This window comes from Scyliorhinus torazame, chromosome 1 (assembly GCF_047496885.1).
Source record: "Scyliorhinus torazame isolate Kashiwa2021f chromosome 1, sScyTor2.1, whole genome shotgun sequence".
NCBI lineage: Eukaryota > Metazoa > Chordata > Chondrichthyes > Carcharhiniformes > Scyliorhinidae > Scyliorhinus > Scyliorhinus torazame.
In genome coordinates, this window is record NC_092707.1 from 159632931 (window position 1) to 159653233 (window position 20303).

The 20303-nt window shown below is 48.4% G+C and overlaps 1 protein-coding gene across 2 annotated transcripts in view; it reads right to left on the minus strand.

Annotated features, from left to right (window-relative positions):
- The window catches only part of LOC140415638 (phosphatase and actin regulator 4-like), a 372692-nt gene that overhangs the window by 331178 nt on the left and 21211 nt on the right, over positions 1-20303 (minus strand). For both annotated transcript variants that reach the window (XM_072501076.1, XM_072501075.1), the window contains exon 2: positions 4198-4297. The gene's annotated coding sequence lies outside the window, so the exon portion shown is untranslated. The remainder of the gene's footprint in view (positions 1-4197; positions 4298-20303) is intronic.

Below are 20303 nucleotides of genomic sequence, written 5' to 3' on the forward strand. Positions count from 1 at the left end.
CATGGCTGAAGAAATGACTAAGGTGATGGCCGCGGAACTTGAAAGGCAGTTCACAAAGCACATGAAGGCGATGAGGAAGCAGATAGGGGCGCTATTGAAAGTGCTGGTGGAGGAGGCGATTGCCCCGGTGAGGGCGGCGGTATTGAGCGCAGTAGCGGAGGTGCGGGAGCAAGGCGAGGCGCTGATGGAAGTGGAAGAGACATTATTGCAGCACAGCAATCAAATTACCTCGATGGGGAAGGAGATGCGGAAGGTGATAGAGATCAACAAGGATCTGCGAGCCAAAATGGACGACTTGGAAAACAGATCCAGGCGACAGAATCTGAGGATTGTGCGTCTTCTCGAAGGAGTGGAAGGCCCGAGGCCGACTGAGTATTTTGCCACGATGTTGGCGAAGCTATTGGAGGAGGGGGATGATCCCTCCCGATATGAACTGGATCGGGCTCACCGGTCGTGGAGGCCTGTACCAAAGGCGAGTGAGCCGCCAAGAGCAGTAACTGTGTGTTTTCGTAAGTACAGCGTGAAGGAGAAGGTCCTGTGCTGGGCAAAGCAGAGCGGGTGGTGCAGTGGGCTGGAGCTGGTATACGCATATATCAGGACTATACGGTGGATCTGGCGAGGAGACGGGCTGCCTTCAGCCGGGTGATAAAGGCACTGTACATCAGTACGGTGCAGTGCGACACAGTATACCCAGCTAAGTTGAGGGTGACCTACAAATCCAAGGACTTTTATTTCAGGACGGCGGAAGCTGCGGAGGAGTTTGCGAAGGCAGAAGAACTGTGGCTGAATTGAGAAGTGCTCATGTACCGATGTAGCCTCATGTAACTGTATTTTTTCAGTGCGGTTTGTGTATGTGCTAAATGAGCTAACATTGTATATACTTGGACAAGGAAAGAGATGAGACTTTCGCTTGCAATGCTGGTTCTTTGGGGCTTGGGTGTGTATGCGGGGTTTGTGTGCTAAAGGGGATTTCTTGGTTTTCCTGGGACCGGGCAAGGGGGCAAGAGATCCTGGCGGGGGCCGCCACGCTGGCCGGTTTAAGCCGGCCAGTGAACGGGAGTGAGGTGGGAGGAGGGGCTGCGGCCATCGGAGTCTGGTAGAACAGGTTCCGATGAGTCTAGCCAGGGTGGAAAGTTGGGGGGAAGGAACAGAGGTTGGGGGGAGGAGTTTTGTAAAAGGAAGTGGAGGAGAGGAGTCGGGGGGGAGGGCTTGCAATGCATGGGTGTCATGTACGGTACTCTTTCTGGGATTGGATGGCATTGAATGTTAGGGGGAGGGCGGTCTCTATAGGTGAACGGTGACCATAGGCGATTCCTGAGTCCTTTTTCTTTTTTCTCTCTTTTGTTTGTCCCACCATGGGAGGGTTTGTTTTATTTGATGCTTATATTGCCAGGGGGTCGTTGTTTGGGGTGGTGGGAGGATGGGCTCGTTGTTGTTGATAAGGGAATTGACTTTGTATTCGTTACCATTTACTGCTTGTTGGTGGGGTGTAATTTTGAAGAAAATGCGAAAATGGAGAATAAAAATATTTTACAAAAAAGTCTTTGATTGAGGCAAAGATAGATAGAGGTGAAAAGCTATCAGAAATGTGGGTTGAGGTTATAATCCGATCAGCCATGACCTTATTGAATAGCTGGGCAGGCTCGAGGGGCCAAGTAGTCTACTCCTGCTCCTAATTTGTATGTTCCTAGGAGAAATTTTTGATATTTTAGGGGATCAAGGCATATGGGGAGCAAGCGGGAAAGTGGTGTAAAAGCCCATGTTGATTGGTGGAGCAGGGTCAATGGGCTGTGTGGTCTATTCCTGCTCTTTTCTCTTATGGTCTTGCAACCTCTTTATGGAGCTCACCAGCAAATGCAACACTTTTCTACAGGTGCAGCAGCAATCAGTTCAAAGAAAGCTTAGGCGAATGAATCGTATGGGGAGCGAGGTAAGTTCATGAGGGAGAAAGGAATTGAACATAGAACATAGAACATAGAAAATACAGCACAGAACAGGCCCTTCGGCCCACGATGTTGTGCCGAACCTTTGTCCTAGATTAATCATAGATTATCATTGAATTTACTGTGCAGAAGGAGGCCACTCGGCCCCCCGAGTCTGCACCGGCCCCCGGAAAGAGCACCCTACCCAAACCCAACACCTCCACCCAACACCAAGGGCAATTTGGACATTAAGGGCAATTTATCATTGGCCAATTCACCTAACCCGCACATCTTTGGACTGTGGGAGGAAACCGGAGCACCCGGAGGAAACCCACGCAGACACGGGGAGGACGTGCAGACTCCGCACAGACAGTGACCCAAGCCGGAATCGAACCTGGGACCCTGGAGCTGTGAAGCAATTGTGCTATCCACAATGCTACCGTGCTGCCCTTGAGGACAAATAAATCTACACTATATCATTTTACCGTAATCCATGTACCTATCCAATAGCTGCTTGAAGGTCCCTAATGTTTCCGACTCAACTACTTCCACAGGCAGTGCATTCCATGCCCCCACTACTCTCTGGGTAAAGAACCTACCTCTGATATCCCTCCTATATCTTCCACCTTTCACCTTAAATTTATGTCCCCTTGTAATGGTTTGTTCCACCCGGGGAAAAAGTCTCTGACTGTCTACTCTATCTATTCCCCTGATCATCTTATAAACCTTATGAGAGTGTTAGATGAAGTAAGGTGAGAGGAGGCTCGTGTGGAGCGAAACATCTGCATGGTTGGGCTGACTAGTTAATATTAATAATCTTTTATTGTCACAAGTATGAAGTTACTGTGAAAGGCCCCTAGTCGCCACATTCCGGCGCCTGTTCGGGTAAGCTAGTACGGGAATTGAACCCACGCTGGCCTTGTTCTGCATCAAAAACCAGCTGTCTAGCCCACTGAGCTAAACCAGCCCGTTTCTTTCTGTGCTGTGAATGTTATATATTGACAGACTTTAACCATTATGATTCAATTTTGATTTAAGAACTGCAGAGATTTGGAATCCTATAATGTAATAAGTGTAGCTATAGCAACAGGATGTTACAACAACTCTGTTTTTCTTGACATGTAGTGTGAATTTATGCTCATCAAGGTGAGAGCTTGTTAGTTTTGGTGATGAGGCACTTTCCATTTCAGGCGTGTGTGCGTGAGCTTCAAGTTTTCCAAGGTCAGGTACAAAACAGTTTAATCAGAGTAAAGCAACATCTAGTCTGCCCAAGTGCCATTATGAGAAGAACATCTCTTGCTGCAGGAGTGTGGGGATGCAAGATTTTTTCTTTGTGACTACTTCAATTCTCAATAGAGATCCATGTATAGGGCTATCCAAACTGTGTAGGTATTTCTTGTGACTACTTACTGGTCACAAAAAAACGAACAGCTTCCCGTTAAAAATCAACAGAAAGAACCTGTAGTCATTGGATGTTTGTCATTGACACTAATGAGAAGTAGATTCCCAGGCAAGGCACGACAAGTTTGGTCACTTCATTGAACACCAGAATGTGGAACAAGTAATGGCAAGCACGTTATTGAAATCAAGCAGCTTTTTTGATTGAGGTATAATAAAGAGAAAGGATTGAGGCGAAGTATAACTGTACAGGGTCTGGTGGAGCGCCACAGCTAAAAGGATCTCCAGGTGACTGGTGGCATATAGGGGACAATAACTGCATGATGAGAGAAGCAGTACATAACTTTGTCTTCAAAATCATCCTGAAATCCTGACTCTTTGACAGTGCCTTTTGTCATCACCTCTAACGCTTCTCTAGTACATGCTCCATGTCTAAATGTCTATCCGGTAGCATGGACCATTTTTGCTTTGCCAGAGGCACTATTTAATATAAGATGTTGCTGTTATTGTTGTATCCCTTTCTTTTCCTTCAGCTTTGATGTCTAATAATAATAATAATCTTTATTAGTGTCACAAGTAAGCTTACATTATACTCCAATGACGTTACTGTGAAGTTCCCCTAGTCGCCACACATTCCGGCGCCTGAAGGAGAATTTAGAATGTTCAATTCACCTAACAAGCACGTCTTTCGGGACTTGTGGGAGGAAACCAGAACACCCAGAGGAATCCCACACAGACACAGGGAGAACAGACGGTGACCCAAGCCGGGAATCGAACCCGGGTGCCTGGCACTGTGAAGCAACAGTGCGAACCACTGTGCTACTGTGCTGCCCATACCATTTGCCTTTTTTACTGCCTGCTGCACCTGCATGCTTACCTTCACTGAGTGGTGTACAAGGACACCCAGTTCTCGTTGCACATTCCCCTCTCCTAATTTATGGCCATTTAGATCCATGCCAGTAGTGATCACAGTCGACCTAAAATATTAACAAATAAGAACGCAGTAGTTATGCAAAGCTTCAGAAATTGTACAGCACATAGGATAGGCTGTGGTGAACCCTACTTTATGAAAAATCATTGTACATTAGAAACATGTTATTGATGCGCAAAATCTATATGTACTAAAGAGGTTTTGTACAAGAAAGTAGATGGGATGTAATCCAGAGTTCTGACTAGGTCACAGACCTGAAATGTTAATGCTGTCTCTCTTTCCCTGCAGATGATGCCTGATGAATGTTTCCAGCACTTACTATTTTTATTTCAGATTTCAAGTATTTACAGCATTTCGCTTTTGTATGAACAGACTGCATCTCTTTTCTCGTGATTAAAGAAGGCTGAGGTGTGACCTATAAAAGCTCAGGAAGCCTGAGACGGTAAATCCAAAAGAAGTTTTATTTGACAACGAAAGTAAAGTCCGCAACGGGGCTTACAGTTCCATAGTCCCAATTGGGATTACTGTTCACGCGGTCCCTGTCCGGGTCAGCTTTTATGAGGTGATTTCTATGAGCCCCAGCTGATGGGCCTCCGCCCACTAGCGGTGGAGCTTCTATTTCATGTGTCCCATGGGGAGATTGATTGGACGTCCCTGTGGGTCTCATGAGGGTTGCATGACCTAAAAGTAGTCTTTGAAATTATGGAAAGATTTGATAGAGTAGCCACAGGGAGAATGGCCAGGATATTTTGGGTACAGAGCGTAAATTGGATGGAGGCTGGAATTCCATCCTCGGTCGTGAGGAAATCTGGCCTCTGAGAGCTGCTGGTCGATCTGATTTCCCGGCAGTTCTCTCATCCTCACAACTCCAGATTCTGCAGTGAATGGCTCTGGGAGTGCAAGCAGTCCCCAGACTCTAAGTCCTGGGAGCCCAGGACCAGGTAGGTTTTGATGCTTCTCAGGATGTGGAGGGTCGGTGGACAGGGGGGATTTGGGATGTCAGTGGAGAGGCTGGGTGTGCGGAATTAGACCATTTGGTGGGGGAGTGGGGGGGGCCGGGGTGAGGGCCAATGTTAAAAGGAGGCCGCTGCCCCACCTCGCTGCCTGAGATCTGAACAGGGTTAATTTATGGGGGGTTTTCAGCCATTCATGAAATCCTCCCATCAGCCTGAAAATGACCCTTAAGTGGTCAATATTGAACTTCTAAAGAACCAATTGAGGCTGGACTAGGTCTTGTCCAATCCAGTTTACAATTGCGGTGAGCTTGGGGCAGGCGGGAAACCGGTAGGAAATCTCTCAAAAATACGGTCCCCCCTCCCCACTTCCTACATTCCCACTGGTAGGACACATAAAATTCTGCCGAACGTTTTCACATTTTTGAAGAGCAAAACGAGAGGTCAGCAATATAAGATAGTCACTAAGAAGTCAAATTGAGAATTCAGAACAATTTCTTTACCCTGGGAATGGTGAGAATGTAGAACTCACAGGGAGTGGTTGAAATAAACAGTATAGATCAGGCTTGTCCAACCTTGACATGTGAACTCCACTGTTCAATTTTTCTCATACTCAGTGGGCTGATGAGCACATTTCGGAAATATAAGACATTAAATAAAACATTAAACAAGAATTTTTTTTAAATGTTGACATATGAAAAGATACAACTTGCTGTGCAAAGAAACCCACAACAAATTGATAACTTAAAAAACAGGTCATAGATAAAGATGACCATTAGAGTGTGCAAGGGTCGGGCAGCACGGTGGTCTTGTGGTTAGCACAACTGCCTCACGGCGCTGAAGTCCCAGGTTCAATCCCGGCTCTGGGTCACTGTCCATGTGGAGTTTGCACATTCTCTCCGTGTTTGCGCGGGTTTCGCCCCCACAACCCAAAAATATGCAGAGTAGGTGGATTGGCCACACTAAATTGCCCCGTAATTGGAAAGAATAATTGGGTAATCTAAATTTAATTTAAAAAAAAAGAATGTGCAAGGGCAAGAGTGTTTGTGTCACTCACCACACACACGCACAGACACACACACACACCTTCTTGCTGCACTCCCCCCTCGCCCTCTCACCCACCTTCGCTCTTGCCCTCTCACGAGCCTTTGTTCTTTCCCGCCTTTACCCCATGCACACTCTCACCCATGAGGACAAGATGAGAGTGGAGGAGACACCTGGAACAAGGCCTGAGGCCTAGCAGCACTTGAACTCGGGTGCCCATTGAATGGAGCGTGAAGAGCAGGAAGGGACACGAGGAGAGCCGGAACGGTTGCGGGGAAAGCCGGGTTGAACTTGGTTTGACCCGGGAACAAGTAGCCAGAGCTGTGAGGGGTGCAGCCAGAACCAATGGAAAGGGGTGGGAACAAGGAACAAGTGGTAGAGCTAGAGCACAGGGAGCTGTGGAAAAGTAGACAGAACCATGCACTTCAGCGTCTCTATCATCACATACTTGCTGTTCCTGGTATCCGCTGCCCCTCCAATCACAGTCTGTTTGCTGCTAATAGGCTCAGTAGTGAGCCCAGCAGCAGCAAATTAGAGAAACAGGCTGTGATTGGAGGAGCAATTCCCTGCAGAAATCTTCAAACCCACTGGCCCCTCTTACTGACATTTTCATCAATCGCTTGGGGGGCCAAGGTAAGAAGGAGAGCAGGTAAGAAGATAAATTTAAAATTTCATCTTGAGGGGCTTTGCGGGCCGCATTGTGGGCCACGGGTTGGATAAGCCAGAGCTACAATTATATGCCACAGGGTTATAAGCACAGAAAAAGACCCTTTGTTTATGCTTCACTCAAACCTTCATGCATCTTACTTTTCTGTCTTTATCATCTTACCCTCTATCTATTCCTTTCTCCCTCGTTTGTTTGCATTGCTGCCCCCCAAATGCATTGAATGTCCTCTTCATGTCAACAGAACCTCCTGTTCCATCCTCATGTATTTCTCTAATTTCCCTTAAAATGCATCTTTGCTTTTTTTTACATAGAATGACAGAGAATTTACAGTGCAGAAGGAGGCCATTCGGCCCATCGAGTCTGCACCGGCTCTTGGAAAGAGCACCCTACCCAAGGTCCACACCTCCACCCTATCCCCATAACCCAGTAACCCCACCTAATCCCCATAACCCAATAACCCCACCCAACACTAAGGGCAATTTTGGAAACTATGGGCAATTTAGCATGGCCAATTTAGCATATCCACAATGCTACCGTGCTGCCCTAATTTGCCCCAACTACTCCCTGAGGTAGCAAGTTCCACATTTGGACCAGTCTCTAAGGGAAGAAGTTGCTATTAAATTGAATTTATTGTGATTATGTTGTAGTTATGACTCATATTTTTGGACCTGCCTGTCAAAATATACACCAGTGTATCATGGTGCAGACACACACTGATGGATACACAGTGGGACCAATCAACACACACAACACCGCAGCCAATCACCAGTGAGAGCACACGCACTATAAAGACAGGGAGCATCAGAGTTCCCGCTCATTCGAGTTGCAGCTAGCTAGGAGGACAGAGATCACAGCCTGTAACACAGACATTCACCATGTGCTGAGTGCATCGACTGGTTAGGACAAGGCAAAGGTCTTTGGTTAAAGCTAGTATTGTATTAACCCATGTTTAAACAGTTAATGATCCAATAAAATAGTGTTACACTATTTCAAGTGTTGGTGACCTGTATGTGATCCAGAACACCCAGCACATCATGATACCAGGTATGGTGGGATATTAGCACTTCTTAGACCTACCTGCAAGTGATCTGCCTTCCGCCAGCATTCCGTCATCCTGCAACATGGACAACATCAGCCCGCCGCCGCCGCTTCACATCGCCGGCAACCTCAGGGCCAACTGGAAGATTTTCGAACAGCGCTTCCAGCTCTTCCTCGAAGCCACAGACAGGGAGGGCGCCTCGGATACCAGAAAGATTGCTCTTCTCCTCTCCACGGCCGGGGACCATGCCATCCACATTTTCAACTCTCTCACCTTTGCGGATGATGAAGATAAAATGAAGTTCAAGATGGTCCTCCTCAAGTTTGACAATCACTGCAGCGTAGAGGTGAATGAACGTTTCGAACACTACGTGTTCCAGCAGCGTTTGCAGGGTAAGGATGAACCTTTCCAATCCTTTCTCACGCACCTTTGCATCCTTGCGCAGTCTTGCAGCTACGGGCCCACCTCCGATTCCATGATTTGCAACCAGATCGTTTTCGGTGTTCAGTCGGACCCCCTACGACAGCAGCTCCTCAAAGTAAAGCAACCCACCCTAGCGACCGCCATCGAGACCTGTGTCTTACATGAAAATGCCACGAGTCGGTATTCCCATATACAAGCGGCTGAAACGGCGCGGCAAAGTCCCCATGAGGCGGAATGGGTCCAAGTGATTGAGCACCTTCAGGGCCTCAGCCTGGATGAGGGCGGCCATTTTGGGTGCTTTTCGCGAACTCCCGCGCTTGTACGCACCAAACGAGTGGACGGCGACGTTGAGGAACGTAATGCGCAGGTGCGTAGCACACATGACCGCACCACGCATGCGTGGTGGCGCAGCGAACGTGCTGACGTCACGAAGTGCGGCAGCTGTGCCCCCGCCCATTTAAAGCGGCAATGCCCTGCAAAATCTCGACAATGCCTGCGATGTGGCAGACTTGGCCACTATGTTGCCGTCTGTCGAGCAGCTCAGCCTGCCAATTCATATTGCTTCAGCCAGCCTCGCAGGAATGTTCGGGCAATTCAACCCACGGTCACCGAGTCCGATGCGGACCTCCCACATGTGCAGCAGTGACACCGAGGACCCGAAGACGCCTTTTCGAGTCGGTGTCGTAACGAAAAACAGGCTGTCCCCGAAGCAAAGCTGCCAGCCGCTGTCGGTATACAGCATCGATCCAGACGATGAGTGGTGTGCCACCCTGACGGTCAACCGGTCCCAAATACGATTCCGCCTGGACACTGGTGCCTCCGCCAATCTCATGGCGTGGTCTGATTTCCAAAGCCTTCGTGTCAATCCAGCCATCCTTCCATCAGCCTGCCAGCTATTGGATTATAATGGCAACATCATTCCTGCTAGCGGCTCGTGCCAACTTGAAGTGATGCCCAAATCACGAAAAGCCATCCTTCTTTTTGAGATCGTGGGCTCCTCGAAGGACTCCCTACTTGTTGCACAGGCATGCAAGCTGTTGAACCTCGCTCAGCGAGTTCACTCTCTCTCTCCTGATGACACGTCTGCCTTCCAGAACGCTGACTTCAGGGCGCAACTCGATGCCATCGTCGACCAGCACCGCAACGTCTTCGGGTACGCTCCCGTATACTTACAAGATCCTACTCAAACAGAACGCCACGCCTGTGGTGCATGCACCTCGCAGAGTCCCAGCACCCCTTAAGGACCGCCTCAAGCAGCAGCTGCAGGACCTCCAGGTCGAAGGAGTGATCTCCAGAGTTACGGAACCAACCGACTGGGTCAGTTCCATGGTATGTGTAAAAAAGCCTTCCGGCGAGCTGAGAATATGCATTGATCCCAAGGATCTGAATCGCAATATCATGAGGGAGCATTATCCAATTCCCAAGCGCGAAGAGCTCACATGTGAGATGGCTCGCGCCAAGCTCTTCACCAAACTCGACGCCTCAAAAGGATTCTGGCGAATCCAGCTCGACAAATCCAGCAGGAAACTGTGTACCTTTAATACCCCCTTTGGCAGACATTGTTACAACAGGATGCCGTTTGGGATCATATCTGCTTCAGAAGTGTTCCATAGGATTATGGAACAAATGATGGAAGGCATTGAAGGTGTTTGCGTCTATGTCGACGACATAATCATTTGGTTCAGCACCCCGCAGAAGCATGTCAGTCGCCTCCAGCACGTGTTCAAACGCATACGCGAGCAGGGCCTACGCCTTAAAAGGGCCAAATGCTCTTTTGGTCAGATGGAACTCAAGTTTCTCGGGGACCACATCTCCCAGTTCTCTCCATGGGTGTGCGGCCGGACGCGGACAAGGTGGCTGCTATCACAGCCATGAAAACGCCAGAGGACAAGAAGGCGGTCCTCCGATTTCTGGGCATGGTCAACGTTTTAGGGAAGTTCATCCCTAACCTCGCCTCTCATGCCACGGCTCTCAGGAACCTGGTCAGGAAGACGACAGACTTCCAATGGCTTCCTGCTCACGAGCGCGAATGGAGAGAACTCAAAACCAAACTCACCACGGCCCCGGTCTTAGCTTTCTTTGATCCAGCAAAAGAGACCAAAATTTCGACGGTGCCAGCCAATCCGGCATTGGGGCAGTGCTCCTGCAACACGATGTGGCCTCATCATGGGCCCCCGTTGCATATGCGTCACGCGCCATGACCCCCATGGAACAGCGCTACGCGCCAATAGAAAAGGGGTGCCTGGGCCTTTTGACCGGTGTCGTCAAGTTTCACGATTATGTGTACAGGCTTCCTCAATTCACCGTCGAGACCGACCATCGGCCGCTGGTCAATATAATACAAAAAGACTTGAACGACATGACGCCTCGCCTCCAGCGTATTCTGCTCAAGCTCCGGCGATACGACTTCCAGCTGGTATACACCCCGGGCAAAGACCTCATCATTGCCGACGCTCTCTCCAGGGCAGTCAACACTCCGTGTGACCCAGCAGGATTCGTCTGCCAGGTTGACGCCCATGTTGCCTTTGTGGCCTCCAATCTACCTGCCACGGATGAACGCCTTGTCCAAATTTGCCGCGAGACGGCGGCTGACCTTTTGCTACAGCGTGTCATGCGCCACCTAACAGATGGGTGGCTCAAGGGCTAATGCCTGCAGTTCTACAATGTCAGAGATGATCTGACGGTAGTAGATGGTGTTCTCCAGAAACTGGACTGCATTGTCATCCCGCATAGCATGCGCGAGATCGTCTTGGAACAGCTACTCGAGGGCTATCTTGGCGTGGAAAAGTGCCGCCGATGGGCCCGAGAGGCAGTGGACTGACCCGGCATCAATGACGACATCGCCAACACAGTGCTCAACTGCCCCATTTGTCAGCGCTTCCAGCCGGCCCAATCACGTGAGACCCTGCAGCCCCATGAGTTGGTCACGACCCTTGGTTCAAGGTGGGCATCGACCTGTTCCACGCGCTGGGCAGATACTATGTCATGATTGTAGACTACCTTTCAAACTACCCAGAGGTGGTACGTTTACACGACATCACATCGTCTGCAGTCATCCGTGCCTGTAAGGACACCTTTGCTCGACACGGCATCCCACTCACTGTGATGTCGGACAATGGCCCCTGCTTCGCAAGCCAGGAATGGTCCAACTTTGCCAGGAGGTACAACTTTGCACATGTGACATCCAGTCCCCTGTACCCCCAAGCCAACGGCAAAGCGGAGAAGGGCGTCACATCGTCAAACGGCTCCTCTGCAAGGCTGCCGATGCTGGGTCCGATTTCTACCTCGCCCTGCTGGCCGTTCGCTCGGCCCCACTGTCCACTGGCCTGTTGCCAGCCCAGCTGCTCATGGGCCGCACCCTGAGGACGACGGTGCCGTCCATTCATGTCCCAGACCTCGACTACGTTCCAGTCCTTCAACGGATGCAGCTGTCTCGGGCACAGCACAAGGCGGCTCATGACTCCCGTGCAGCTGATCTCCCTGCTCTGGCTCCAGATGACAATGTCCGCATCCATCCAGGTGGCTGGTCGGCAACCGTTGTGGTTCTTCGGCAGGTGGCTCCCCGCTCGTTCCTGGTTCGTCTACCGGATGGCTCCATTCTGCGCCACAATCGACGTGCCCTTCGTCTCGTTCCTCGCTCGCTACGTGATCTTCCACCATTGCCACGCCCTCCTGTTGACCCTGACCTGGACTATGCAGAGATTCCGGTCACTCTGCATCCTCCTCACTCTGGCGCAGTCCAGCCCGCTCCTCAGCCGGTGGCTCCCAACCCACCCTTGAGGCGGTCAACCAGAATTCGTCACCCACCTCAGAGACTTAATTTGTGAACTTTGTGGACTTCTGGACTTCTGATTTGTTCTGTTCTCCCGTTTAATCGTTCAAGTGGTTTGTATATAGTGTTCATCTCGTTATTCTTGTGACACACTGTTTTTCTGCACCAGGCACCTTCCCATGTAAATAGCTTAGTTTTCATGTACATAGTCCTGTAAATATTTTGCACACACGTAGTCAGGAACATTCACCATACACTATTTATTGCCACGCAGGTACATTCTTTTATTAAAGGGGGGATGTCATAATATACACCAGTATATCATGGTGCAGACACACACTGATGGACACACAGTGGGACCAATCAACACACACACCGCAGCCAATCACCAGTGAGAGCAGACGCACTATAAAGACGGGGCATCAGAGTTCCTGCTCATTCGAGTTGCAGCTAGCTAGGAGGACAGAGCTCACAGCCTGTAACACAGACATTCACCATGTGCTGAGTGCATCGACTGGTTAGGACAAGGCAAAGGTCTTTAGTTAAAGCTAGTATCATATTCACCCACAGTCTGAGTATGTTTAAACAGTTAATGATTCAATAAAATAGTGTTGCACTATTTCAAGTGTTGGTGACCTGTATGTGATCCAGAACACCCAACACATCACTGCCCTCAAGTGAAAACATTTACTCCATATCCACCTTATCAAACCAATTCATCAATTTTAAAACCTCTGCCAGATCACCCTGCATCCCTCCCACCCCGCCCAATCTTCTCTTTTCTAGAAAAAAGACCCCCGCCTGTTCAGTCCTTCAGTGCCATTAATGGAGAAGGAGTACAGGGGTACTCATCACAGAGAAAGGCCCTCTTGGTACCTTCAATTAAATAATTTATGGACATTAGGTTTATAAAGAAAAATTCTCCTGACAGCAAAAGAACGTCTATGAGTTTGATGATGTCATTGTGATGGCCACTGTTACCCAGAGGTTTGTGGGATGTTTCATCCAGTGACATATTCTTCACCAAGTGCTGCAAGAGCTGGTCGCTGCATGATTTCAGCACATTATTGGAAAACCTCAACCAGTATAATAACAGTAATTAGGTCAGCTTTCTCACTGTTTTGTAGCAGATTCAGTCAGCGCAATACAGGCAGGGACTGTGGTGCAAGATGGTGGAGCTGAGGGTGAGGCAGAGCCCAGCTTAAATCGTGACTAAAGCTAGATTATTTGCAGCAGTGATTTCCAGGAAATGCAGTAGAAATTGCAGAATATTTACTGACCCGATTTATTGTCAGTGACGCCGATGAAAAGTTGCTTTGTACACACACAGACACACACATATATACACATATATATATGTACAAAATAACTTTTTAAAAACTGGTTAAGAAGTGGGTTACAAATCCCTGAGAGAGTTTGCTAGTTTGCTTCAATCCTGCCTGTCCTTGAGAGGAAAGAGTTTCAAACTGTGAGCAGCCTCACGCAAGAATGAACGGATTTGTGCCGCATTTATTAGCTGCGGCATCTCAGATTCAGCTTCAGGACAGAAATACTTCAAATCAACTTTCTCTTCAAAGAAAGAGATGAAATATGAAATTTGTCTTCTTACCTGCTCTCCTGAAGGTACTGATTGAGAAATTTGAGCTGTTCCATCTGTGGGCAGTCAATGGAAATAATCCCTGCACCTGAATGGCAAGGCCTGAGGTACCCAGGATTGGGCCTTGGTCCTTTTAAGGGGCACCTGTGAGCTGCACGTGAATTTGTTTCTACTCAGTGCCATTGGCTCCTTCAGGACAAACCAATCTTGTTTTAGAGGCCTCAAGCATTGTTGGGCTCCAATTTGTAAATGCATAAGGCATGTTTCAGTCACGGGCACCAGCTTGCTGGTTTTGTGGCCTTGACCAACCTGGATGGTAGTACACTTCTGGCTTGTCCTGGGCATGGACTTCCTGTCTGCTATCTTGGTGCCTAACGAGGTCACTTCACACCGGAAAAAAAGACATTGCAATGTTGCCTTCCAGTCCACTTAGACCATAAGGCATAGAAGCAGAATTATGCCACTCGGCTCATCGAGTCTGCTCCGCCATTCAATCATGGCTGATATTTGTCTCATCCCCATTCTCCTGCCTTCTCCCCATAACCCCTGATCCCCTCATTAATCAAGAACCTATCTATCTCTGTCTTAAAGACACCCCGTGATTTGGCTTCCACAGCCTTCTGCGGCAAAGAGTTCCACAGATTCACCACCCTCTGACTGAGGAAATCCCTCCTCATCTCTGTTTTAAAGGATCGTCCCTTTAGTCTGAGATTGTGTCCTCTGCTTCTAGTTTTTCCTACAAGTGGAAACATCCTCTCCACGTCCACCCTATCCAGGCCTCACAGTATTCTGTAAGTTTCAAAACATCCCCCCTCATCCTTCTAAACTCCAACGAGTACAGACCCAGAGTCCTCAACCATTCCTCATATGACAAGCTGTTCATTCCAGGGATCATTCTTGTGAACCTCCTCTGGACCCATTCCAAGGCCATCATATCTTTCCTTAGATACGGAGCCCAAAACTGCTCACAATACTCCAAATGGGGTCTGACCAAAGTCTTAATCACCCTCAGAAGCACATTCCTGGTCTTGTTTTCCAGCCCTCTTGACATGAATGCTAACATTGCATTTGCCTTCCTAACTGCTCACTGAACCTGCACGTTAACCTTAAGAGAATCATGAACAAGGACTCCCAAGTCCCTTTGTGCTTCTGATTTCCTAAGCATTTCCACATTTAGAAATTTACCCTGCAGTTTGAGAGGGAGAAGCTGGAATCAGATCTACAGATCTTTGTATCATCTGCAAACTTAGCAACAGTGCCTTCAGTTCCTTCTTCCAGATCATTAATGTATATTGTGAAAAGTTGTGGTCCCAGCACAGGCCCCTGAGGCACACCACTAGTCACCAGCTGCCATCCTGAAAAAGACCCCTTTATCCCCACTCTCTGCCTTCTGCCATTCAGCCAATCCTCTATCCATGCCAGAATCTTACCTTTAACACCATGGGCTCTTAACTTATTTAACAATCTCCTATACGCACCTTGTCAAAGGCCTTCCGGAAATCGAAATAAATTGCGTCCACTGATTTTCTTTTGTCTAACTTCCTTGTTACCTCCTCAAGGAGCTCTAACAGATTTGTCAGACATGACCTCCCTTTGACAGTCCTATTTTACCATGCACTTCCAAGTACTCCGCGATCTCATCTTTAATAACGGACTCTAAAATCTTACCAATGACCAAAGTCAGGCTAACCGGCCTATAATTTCCCATCTTGTGCCTCCCTCCCTTCTTAAACAAAGGTATTACATAACCACTTTCCAGTCCTTTGGGACCCTTCCAGTCTCCAGTGATTCCTGAAAGATCACCACCAATGCCTCCACAATCTTTTCAGCTATCTCTTTTAGAACCCCGGGGTGTAGTCCATCCGGTCCAAGTGACTTGTCCACCTTCAGACCTTTCAGTTTCCTCAGAACCTTCTCCTTAGTGATGGCCACTGCACTCACCTCTTCCCCCTCCTGAAGCTCTGGCATCCCACTGGTGTCTTCCACCGTGAAGACTGATGCAAAGTAACTATTCAGTTCCTTTGCTATTTCTTTGTTTCCTATTACTACTTTTCCTGCCACGTTTTCCAGTGGTCCAATGTCTATTTTTGCGTCTCTCTTACCTTTTATATATTGAAAAAAACTCTTCCTATCTTCTTTTATATTACTAGCTAGCTTGTTCTCATATTTCATCTTCTCTCCCTTTATTGCTTTTTTAGTTGTCCTCAGCTCATTTTTAAGGGCTTCCCAATCCTCTGGCTTCTCACTAATCCTTGCCACTTTGTATGCTTTTTCTTTTTCTTTTATGCTGTCCTTGACTTCCCTCGTCAACCATGGATGCCTTGTCCTCCCCTTAGCATGTTTCCTCCTCCTTGGGATGAATTTCTGCTGTGCCTCCCGAATAACCCCCAAAACTCCTGCAATTGCTGTTCCACTGTCATCCCTGCTAGGCTCCATCTCCAATCAACTCTGGCCAGTTCCTCCCTCATGTCTTTGTAGTTACCCTTATTTAATTGTAATACCGTTACATCTGATTCCAGCTTCTCCCTCTCAAACTGCAGGGTAAATTCTATCATATTGTGGCCACTGCTCCCTAAGGGTTCCTTCACCTTAAGTTCCCTAATCAAGTCTGCCTCATTACACATCACCAAATCCAGAATTGCCTGTTCTGTAGTGGGCTCTACCACAAGCTGCTCCAAAAAACCGTCTCTTAAACATTCCACAAATTCCTTTTCTTGGGATCCAGTACCAACCTGATTTTCCTAGTCCACCTGCACATTGAAGTCCCCCATGATTATTGTAATATTGCCTTTTTTACATGCTTTCTCTATCTTCTGATTTATTTTCTTCCCCGCATCCTGACTACTGCTAGGTGGACTGTACATAACTTCCATCAGGGTCTTTTTACCTTTGTGACTCCTCAACTCTACCCACAGAGATTCTCTGCCTTCTGATCCTATATCGCTGCTTGCTATCGATTTAACTTCATTCCTTACTAACAATGCAACCCCGCCCCCTTTGCCTATCTGCCTGTCCTTTCGATAGGACACATATCCTTGTGTATTTAGATCCCAGCCCTGATCCCCTTGCAGCCATGTCTCTGTGATGCCCACATCGTACCGGCCAATTTCAATGTGCGCAACAAGCTCATTTACCTTGTTCCGTATACTGTGTGCACTAAGGTACAATACCCTCAGTCCTGCATTGACCAGCTCCCTTCTCACACTTGCCACCTTTCTTGCTCTGCCTGAGGGTGATGTTGTTCTATTTTCCCTTCAGTTATGACACTTTCCAAGCTAACGCTCTGGTTCCCAACCCCTGCCATATTAGTTTAAATCCTCCGAGTGACACTCGCAAACCTCCTAGCGAGGATATTGGTGCCCCTCGAGTTTAGATGCAACCCGTCCTTCTTGTACAGATTGCACCTGCCCCGGAAGAGAACCCAATGGTCCAGAAATCTGAAACCCTCCCTCCTACACCACTGGTTTAGCCACGTGTTTAGCTGCACTATCCTCCTATTTGTAGCTTCACTGGCACGTGGCACAGGGAGTAATTTTGAGATTAAAACCCTAGAGGGCCTGCTTTTTAGCTTACTGCCTAACTCCCTGAACTCCTTCTGCAGGACCTCGTCGCTCTTCCTGCCTATGTTGTTAGTACCTATGTGTACTACGATCTCTGGATGTTCACCCTCCCCTTTCAGGATCATCCTGGACCCTGGCACCAGGGAGGCAACACACCATCCTGGAGTCTCTTTCACTTCCACAGAAGCGTCTATCTGTGCCCCTTATTGTAGAGTCCCCTATAACTATCGCTCTCCTGAACTTTGCCCTCCTCTGCTGAGCAACAGAGCCAGTTGAGGTGCCACTGTTCTGGCTGCTGTTGTTTTCCCCTGATAGGGTATCCCCCTCAACAGTATCCAAAACGGTATACCTGTTAGAGAGGGGGACAGCCACAGGGGATTCCTGCACTGACTGCCTGCCCTTTCTAACGTCACCCATCTGTCTACCTGCATCTTGGGTGTGACCACATCTCTATAACTGCTATCTATGACGCTTTTCACCACCTGGATGGTCACTTCAAGGGTTGTGGTCATTAACTTTGGCATTCATTTTAGTCAAATGGACAGGCTACACAAGGGGACTCAGACACAATGATGATCTGTTATTGGAATTTTGGGGCAAATGTCAAGCTCAATCCCGTCTGCATCCTAACATGTACATGCATACATGCATAGATACATAATTTTATATTGCACTGGACCTATCAGAAGATAATTATTCCCTTTCCTATCTCTCATTTTCCAATTAAGGGGCAATTTAGCGTGGCCAATCCACCTACCCTGCACATTTTTGGGTTGTGGGGGTGAGAGCCATGCAGGCATGGGGAGAACACATAAACTCCACACAGACAGTGACCTGGGGCTGGGCTTGAACCCGGGCCCTCGGCACCGTGAGGCAGCAGTGCTAATCACCTTCCTATCTCAATGTCAAGATCTTTGCCATGGCCCCTCCACGATGAACTCCTGAGAGCAGCTAACTGGGTGTGATCCAGGGTTCAGATCTGCGACCACCCTGATCTATTGGGATTAAATAATGTACCTGACAATGTGGAAACTTGTCCAAATATGTCCTGTCCACAAAATGCAGGCCAGATGGAACCTGACCAATTACCACACCATCGGTCTACCACTGGTTTCGAGCAAAATGATGGAAAGGGTTGTTGACAGTGATATCAAGCAGCACTTACACAGCAATACCTACTCGCTGAAGATATAATATTTAGACAGTTACACGCAGCAATAATTGATCAAATGATTCTCACAGAGGCAATAGCTGTCAAATGCAGGATGATTGTTGCAGAACGATAAAACATTTCAGCCACAATGGAGTATCCCAAATATCTCAGTCCTTGGTCCAGTAACCGAGTTGTAGTCAATGCCACGGCTAAGAAAATTGAATTTAAGTTCTGCCTCTGCCACTCAGCTCCTGACTTTGTTACAGCCTTGGTCCAAACATGGACAAGACAGTTGAATTCCACACATGCTGTGAGAGTGATCGCCCTTGACATCAAGGCAGCGTTTGACACTGCAGCAGCTCACCAAGGCCCCTTCAACAGCAACTTCCAAACCCACAACTGCTCCCACCTAGAAGGACAAGGGCTGCAGATACATGGGAATACCGCCACTTGCAAGTTCCCCATCAAGCCACACACCATTCTGTCGTGGAACTGTATCACAGTTCCTTCACTGTCACTGGGTCAAAATGCGCAAAATCTCTCCCTAACAACACTGTGTGTGTACCTACACCAGATGGAGTACAGTGGTTCTGCTCAGCACCACTTTCTTAAGAGCAATTAGGAATGGCAATAAATGCTAGCCTAGTCAGTGAAGCCGACATCCCATGAAAAAATTAGAATAAAGAAAGGGTGGTAGAAAGAGTCAATAATAATTGATGATAGTTCGTGAGAGGTTTGGGATCGGGCCAAGTTGTACGGAATGGGTACGGCTACTATGTAAGGAACCGATGGCGATTGTCCGCACAAACAACATGAGTTTGGGGTACTTTGCTCTGCACTAGGGGACCAGGCAGGTGTGTCCTATGTCCCAACTGCTATTTGCATTAACGATAGAGCCTTTGGCCATCGCTTTAAGGAGCTCGGGACTGTGGAAGGGAATAGAACGGAGGGATGTGTGGAACATAGGGTGACTCTGTACACAGACGATTTATTGTTATATGTCTCAGAGCCGAGTTGGTTGGTGGGGAACATAATGGAACTTCTCCGAAAGTTTGGGTCTTTCTCAGGATATAAATTGAACCTGGAAAAGAGTGAATATTTTATGATGTCCTAGCCGGGATAGGGGGTGGGAATGGGAGTGCTGCCATTTCTCAGCCAGCAACCCACTTCAGGTATTTGGGGGTGCAGGTGGCACGGGATTTGCGGGGGGGGCTCCGTAGGTACAATTTCACTAGCCTGGTGGGGAGGGTGAAAGCTGATTTGGCAAGGCGGGATAGCCTCCCTCTGTCACTGGCACGCGATAAAAATGAATGTGTTGCCGCGATTTTTGTTTCTATTTCAGTGCCTACCGGTCTTTTTGCCGAAGGCATTCTTTAAGGAAGTAGACAAGTTGGTCACTTTGTTTATTGGGGGGGGGGGGGGTAGTCTGGGTTAAGAAGGTGGTCCAGCAGAGAGGGCAGCAGGCGGGGGGGGGGGGGGGGTTGGGCCTCCCGTATTTATTATATTACTATTTGCCGGCAAATGCGGAAAAGGTGAGGAGTTGGGTAGGAAGGGAAGAGTCCTGGTGGGTTAGAACGGAGGAGGGTCTCTATAGTGGGTCAGGGTTGAGGGCGCTGGCAATGGCGCCACTCCTGATGACCCGGGGAATTAGTCTGTGAGTCCGGTGGTGGTGGCAATACTGAAGATTTGGAGGCAGTTGAGCCAGCACTTTAAGCTGGGAGCTGGGAGATGCCGATCAGGGGGAATCCCAGGTTTGAGCCGGGAAGGCTCGATGGGAGGTTTCAGAGATGGAAGGAGAGGGGGGCAATGGTATTAAAAGGGCTGTTCCTGGGGGTACATTTTGT